Raw genomic sequence first — 7,937 nt, forward strand, 5'->3', positions numbered from 1 at the left:
CCCGCCAGCTTTACCAGTTGCAGTGGTGGTTGAGTTATTATGGCTTCTTCTATCTGCACCTGAACTCACTAAAATATATCACATGATGAGCATTGATGGCTCGAGGGAAACATGAAAGAATGGAGGGTTAAAAGAAAGGAAATGGTATATGAGTGAAAGTGTGTGTGTCTGTGTGTGAAAGAAAGCTTGGTAAGAAAAAAGGGTGGATGATTAAATGGCTAGATAATGGATCAGACGTTTTGGTGAACGACTGGATGAGGGAAAGTAAAGCTTAATCATGGTGGCAATGGGTGGATTAGAATGAAAAGATGAATGAATATGTGGATTGTTTGGAAGAATAGGCAGGGCAGTACTTCTCATGAGGAGCATGCTGCTCACCTACTTTGCTTACTTTGTTTTTGTAGGGTTATCAAAGCTATGGTTCAAAGGGGAGGCATTTTGTATGTTTTGTTCTATTCACTTGACTTGCTGTATTTGTTAAGTGAACCAGATGTTTACCACCCACCAGTTATCACCCCCAGCCTATGGCATTTTTTTGCCACCTATGACCAAAGTGCAGTATGGGTCAATTTGTGACTGCATTGTTGGCTCTGCAATGTGCATCTGCTTTTGTTAATGCAGCATTTACAATGTTTCCAAAGCATTGCAAACCGAACACACAAGGTGTGTTGTTTCCCTTCACCCACTCAGTCACCTCTTAGAACTTCACTCCTTTATTTTTTCCTAAATACTTCCATCCCAGTCAACCAAACATTTGGAAAATCTATTTCTGGCCTGCGCCCCATTTCATTTTATCACCATGTGAAGTGAAGAGATTCAATAATAGATTTAATGGTTCCTCATAATACATTTCTTTTACACCCGTTCTGATTTTTCCCTTTTCGACTTGTTCAGTGACTGAATAAGCCAAAGCTGTTGAATCGATGATCAGTGTAGTGGCCCCTCTGTGCAAACTCAAGTAGGTCAAGTTTCCGTTCATTGGCTACTGCACAGACAAATTAATTTGTTGTAAATAATATGTGGTGGTGGGCGATGCCATAGAGTAAAGTGGGAGTAAGTGCATGATTTGATGTCAAGATTCACACACGAAATACACAGTGACGATTGTGCTAAATACAATCAATATAGCCTGTTTTATTCTCTGTAGTTCAGTCCATCATTCTCCCCAACACCTACAGACAGGATAATATTAATATCTGCATTTCATACGTGAAGTTTGTAATGAAGTATCTTATTTATTATTCCTCTGCCTCTTTAGAGTCATGGTAGAAAGAGAATTGCATTTGGCATTTGGCATTTGCATTTGGCATTTGGAGTACAGGGCTATTGGAATAAAAAATAGATAATTTTAAACTCCAGCTGCCATGCCTGCAGACGGTAGCAAACTACCTGAGACGCTGGCTAGCAATGAGCATGGCTCCATTATTTCAGCACAACACACAACTTGTACTCCATAGTGCATAATGTCATACTCATTAATGAGAGGTCATTTATTTTTTAATTCAAACTGTCAGTTCATAGTTACTAGAAAAGCCTTTAGTAGGAACCATAATCAACTCACAGTCTGTTTTTTTATCTGGTGTTATTCTGCCTTTTAATACTTTTAATACTTTTCTGCTATACCGTCAGCGCTTTTTATGCAAGGCATGTGTGGGTAAAACGTAAAATTGGACTTGTGACTCTCCTAGTCATAATCACATCAAATTCCAATGGTCCATAGGGTACCAGGAATGTACTGCTACTGTGCCACCCAGTAATTTAAAACAATTGTGTGCACAGAGCATTATGTACAATTTGTCTTTGATGTTTTTCTCAACCGAGCTGCTCCTGCTGGTCCAACCGGACCACCCACCAGACAGGAGATAGCGACCTATTGCAGTGGCAGAGGCTGGAGTGCATCCAGCAAGAGTACCAGTGGCTGGTGGTTCTGGAGGGGAAGGAGGAGAAGGAGGAGGAAACAAATACCTCTCAGATGGGCCCCAGTGCAGTTGGTCTCCCCGCTCTCCAGGCAATCCCATCCTTGGCGCCGCCACCAGCTCCAATCAACTGCCGCCACCCCCTCCCATACTGACAACATAACCAGGCAATTGTATTTAATCTAAATGTATGCTGAAGTAGTTTGTTTTACTTTGCCCTGCTGCCTTCAGCTTTTGTACAGCCTGTTTATGTGCTTGTAAGAAGTGTGTAGCACTTAGTTATAGAGTTATACTTCTCTGACTATCTTTACCATTAGGGGGAGTGCTGACATGACCTATATTGTCTACATCCACCTAAATAAACAATGGTAGCAGTTTTTTACTGTGAAGAAGCAGCCCTTACCTCCCCGGGGCGGCGACCGAGCGGGGGCTCCCTCGCCTCCGAGACCAAAAGGCGACAACCAGGTAGATGAGGCGTTCCCAGCAGCGGACTCGTGGCAGGAGGCAGCAGCAAGCGAAGAACCAGTAGCAGAGAGCGGAGTGGAGAGGAAGACCCGAGACGAGGAAGAGGAGGAGGACGTTTGGTCCGAAGATTGGTGGCGACCTCAGGAGGTGGCTGGAGAGCGGCCGTAACTCGGAAGAGAGTTGCGGCGGGGCACGTGAGTACATTGTAACCTTTCTCCGTGTTTCCCTTGTAGTTAAGTGTAATTAATGTATATATGATAGCACGATCACCATCTTACTGTATCATAGTCGTACCACTGGCACTGTATATAAAACCAGGCACCATTTCCACACAAGCAGCACCCTCTCCCCGTTCCCCATCTTGCCTTTCCTTCCCCACCTGCCCTACCGTCCCTTCCTCACGCTCAGTTTCAACTCCCTCACTCCCCGGTGTAGGTGGAAGTACTCATAAGTCCTTTCTGCTCAGGACTAATCGCCCTGTACTTTTCTCTTCCCCCGTATACCTCCGAGGGACACCGTTGCCTCTTCCTGGATAAGACGACCTCAGCCCAGCAGCGGACATACTACAGAAGACCCCACCTCCCTGGACTTGCAACACGACGACCCCAGCCCTGCTTATCCACCCGGGACTCACCCCACCACACTTGTTCTTCAAGGACCTTCCTTCTGTAACCACAATAAATACTCGCTGATCATAGCGCACTTTATCCGGCCTCCCCGCCTGTTATTCCGGTCCGCCCATACCCCTACTCCACATTTACTTACTGACTAAGTTAACTAGGTCACTTCACTCCATACTAGTTGTCTTTCCTGTATATAGATGAAGCAATAACAGGGAAGGCATCACAACTTCACAAGCAAAGTCCCACTTCCAGTTCTACCCAGGTGAGCTCCAACTGTAGGATTAATATGAATGATTGATTGTCCATCATAGGCAACTAAATGGAAATAAAAAGACTGAGTTAGTGGGTTAGTTAGTGGGTTATATTTTATCAAAGCTTTACAAAGAATTGACACCTCAGTAGTACATGATGACGCAACAAGAATTCCTGATAGTGCTAAAATACAAAAAATAGCAATACAAGTATGTTTTGGCTGGTGGGGAGCTAGTAGAATTATTTACAAAATCCTTGAGTTATAGAAAATGTACTGGAGTGGACAAGCTTAGGTTACACATTCTTGGTTATGCAGTTATTAGAGCCCATCACAGCACGGAATTGGTCATGCTCTCCGTGCTGGATGACTTGCGACTCAGGGCTGATAAGAAAACGCCGTGTGCTTTGGTCCTATTGGACTTACCCGCCGCATTTGATACCGTCAATCATAGCCGCCTACTCTCGCGGATCAAGGAGCAAGGGATCCAGGGCTCGATTTTGGCTTGGTTGACTTCTTTTCTTAAGGACCGATCCCAGCGAGTCCAACTAGCTGATCTTGTGTCTAATCCAGCCAAGCTGACTTGTGGAGTGCCTCAGGGTTCAGCCTTATCACCCCTGCTTTTTAACATCTATTTGCAGCCCCTGATAGCAGCACTTAACCGGATGGACTGCAGGGTTTATAATTATGCCGACGATACTCAAATCTTGATCCAGATCGACCATTCACCTTTGGCTTACTTGAGAATGCAAGACATTCTCAAATTTACCATCAACTGGATGTCGGATAATTCATTAAAAATAAACCCTGATAAAACCGAAGTCCTAGCGGTCACCACGGCTTCTAATCCGTGGTGTGAGTCGTTTTGGCCAGCGGAAGTGGGGCCTTTTCCAGTAGCTGCGGGGGCTATAAAAAGCCTGGGCATCAAAATTGATGCCCGGTTATCCATGACACAGCAGGTATCGGCGGTGGTGGGTACTTGCGTTAACCTGTTGCGCCAACTTTGGAAATTATCTTCATTTTTGTCCTTTTTCACTCTAAGATCAGCGGTTTCTGCCCTGATTCTGGCACGCCTCGACTATGGCAATTCTTTATATTATGGCCTACCTAAAAACCTGCTGGCCAGGCTACAAGTTGTGTTGAACGATGCTGCCAGAATGATTTTTAAAAAACCTCGGCGAACCCGGGCCACGCCTCTACTTCAGGACTTACATTGGCTTCCAATTGCCCAGAGAACTAAATTTAAAAGCCTATGTATTACACACAAGGCCATTTACGGCTCAGCCCCTAGCTATATTAAGGACCGACTAATCAGTTATACGCCGAGTAGGGTACTCCGGTCAACTGAAGCTTGTAATCTGGTTTGCCCCCGGTTCAACCTCGTGTCCATGGGCGGTAGAGCATTCTCCAGTACCATTCCTCAGGCTTGGAACCGCCTTCCAGTGAAACTTCGGAAGGAAACTAATCTACTCCTTTTTAGGAAAACTTTGAAGACTGTGCTTTTCCTGGAAGCCTGGGGGCCCCTTTGAATTGACGGCTTTGCATTCTCTTGGGTTGTGTATGTCCGCTTATAGCGCTTAGATACCTCGGGGTGATAATGCGCTATCCAAGTGTATAATAACATAACATAACATAACAAGTCCTGAATGATGATGATGATGAAAACTGATGTTATTCATTCTATATCTAAAATATGGGTCACTTTTCCTGTGCAGGTGGTTAAATGGGGCCAATGTAGGCTGTGGCTTAGAAAATCCTGCAGTAAGTTGGTGTTGCTTTCACCACATCTGCCTCACCGAGTGTGTGAGCTATTGATGGTGTAAATTAAGCCACATCTCAATAAATCATACAGCCCGGGGGAAGAAAGTCAGGAGTTTGATGAATTAATGGGAAGGGGAATTTGGGGCAAGTTTCGACAAAGACAAACACTACACAAGGACAGCATTCATCTGGGCAATGAGCAGCACATAATTCATCATCAATCTGTTGTGGAAGGGAAACAAGGAATGAGTATGACAGAGTACTGATAAATACATTGCAAACAGTCCTTCTCCCAGAGACCCAAGTTATCAGATATCTAAATTTTCTGTCTTCTAGGTTGGGGGTAAACCCACCCACCCAGTTCTCCAAATATGATTGTTCACAGAAAAAGTATACTGTATTGCAAAATTAGGTGGTGCATATTCATTCTCCTCGAGAATGACTACTCTTGGGTGCCTGCCTGGTCTAGTTGGTAGATAAGCAGGAGTGTTGTTGAGCTCACCTTTTGCCTTTAATTCATGCAGAAGACTAAAAGGACTACAGATTGTAAAAGAGACACTATATTTGAAGAGCCAAGGAAAAGGACAGAATGAAGGCAAGCTTCATGGGGAGTGTATCAAGAAGACTCAGAGGCAGAGCAAAAGAAAAGAGGAAGACTTAGAGTTGTACTTTTGCTACAAGTCCAATACACACACACCACAGCATTTCACAAACGTACCTTTCTCCATTCTACATAGGTGAGTACTAGGCCACAGACTCTTGGTTTACCTTTGAACTGAAGTTGATAACATCTTGCTTATAGCTGTTGATGAGAGGTAGTCTTGCAGCTCCCTCCCTGAGTTTGTCCATCTTCCTCCTGAGTCCTGACTGTGCAAGATAATAATGAGGAAGAAGAGGGTGACATCCTGACTCCGAGTAACTCTTTCCCAGACCAGGCATCATCATGACCTGAGCAAGATAGACATGTAGTGTACTGCTGTTGAAGTACATCTAGAGAAACAGATTTGCAGTACTTTACATAGGTTTTCATTTGTTAACTAAAGTGACCGTTCCTGTCTCTGAGGAAACAGAAAAAAAGGAGAGGACCCTCCAGTTATATCTAGCTAAGTGTGAGTGGGATAATAACCTCCAATTAAACAAAATGAACACCAATCACTCATGCCCCATTCATTGCAAATCAATAATCATCTCAACACAGCCTCCCTCACTGTCAGCCACCTCAATTATCATAACTCACAGTCACTCAATAATCTGAGCAATTATTGGTGCAATGGTTACCTGTTCAAATCCAAACAAGGTGGTAGGTACACTATCTCCACTTTGATGCAAGCAACAGATTAGAATTTGGCAGTCTTGTAAATCAAACGATTGTCTGGGCAGCCATCATAGATAATGAAAAAAATAGAAGGGTCATAGGAGTGGACCATACAGGTAAATTCATTTTCACTAAGTAAGTTTATAAAGGCCTATTTCCTCCAGGTAAAAATGTATAACCCATAACTCAGGCCCCAAACATTGCAATTTAATATTTCAGGCAAGTTCCCACATTGCAATTCAACATACTCCCTCACTGTTTTCCACCACATGAATCATCAATCATCATCATCACTCACACAATCACTCACTCACTGTTGCAATAGTTACAGTTACCTCTTCCAATCCAAGAATGGGGAGTTTAGGTATAAGGCATTCATCTTTGATGCAGGCAACACATTGGAATTTGGCATTAACAGGCAGTCTTGTAAATCAACAATCTTCTGGTTCAGACCTTCTAGCGCTTAGTGATGCAAAAAGGGAAAGGCAATAGGCTTGCGATGAGTGCAGGAATTGTCTCCAATGTCATGAAGGAATTGTGGAGGCTTCTTCAATGGACACTGGTCCAGCTGAAATCCAGCAATATATGTGAATAAAAAAATTGTGGGCACCATAGATCTGATACAAAAATAATAAAGTGCCACAAACATTATTTTCTTCTTTGGAAATAGAATTTCAAAAAGAAATAATTCAAACGTTCTATAGGATCAGTGGCATACTTAGTCCAGGAAGTAGAGTTTATCTTCAAACTCAGGTAGTTCACTCAGAAGTTAATCAGCTAACACATTTGATTCAATTTCGGACCAATCACCCTCCTCCTCCTCCTGTGCTGTTTCAAGAATGGTGTAATTGTGTTGTATAAAATGTTGGTTCACTGTGATCATATTCAATCTCTCCATGTTTTGAGTTGAGAGTCTGGTCCTTCTCACTGTAACAACTGCATCAATGTACTGAACACACGCTCAGCAGACACACTAGTGACAGGACAAGCCAGATACTTTATTGCCAGCCTGCTGAGCTCTGGCCATTGCTGCATCTTCCCATAGCAATACATCAATGGATTTTGATCCACTAAGACCTCTTTTGGATCATCCAAATACTCCTGGAACATCCTGTAGATGGTCTTTTCTGCTGCCACTTGCTCAACCTGTTTTGCCATTGCCTCTGCACTCAACTTGAGCCCTGCCAATTCAGACCAATAAAATGCAAAGGTTGGGTCCGGTCCTTCTGTTGCTGTTGTTGCTGGTGCTTTGATTGATTGCATTATTGGCTGCTGTGACACAAGACTGCCCTGTCTGGAAGTTGAAGGCGGCACCCCAGAACTGCGGGGTGGGCCTCCAAGTTCAAGCACTTCTTCTTCCAGGTCTCCAGCTTACTCTACAATCCACCTCCTGTATTTTAAAACATCCCTTTCAGAAAAAGGAACAAAAGAGGGCAGAATTTTTGTGTACCATTGATCAAGTAGTGTGGAACGATGTACTCTTTGGACACCATGATGTCATGTTGCAGCCTGGTATTGCGAGCCAAGCAAAGGATTATGGTCTCAACCAAGACATGTGCTTCTGCGTTTTCATTCACACCTGTGGGGGAGAACCTTTAAGACCCTGG

This window comes from Lissotriton vulgaris, chromosome 7, assembly GCF_964263255.1.
Source record: "Lissotriton vulgaris chromosome 7, aLisVul1.2, whole genome shotgun sequence".
NCBI lineage: Eukaryota > Metazoa > Chordata > Amphibia > Caudata > Salamandridae > Lissotriton > Lissotriton vulgaris.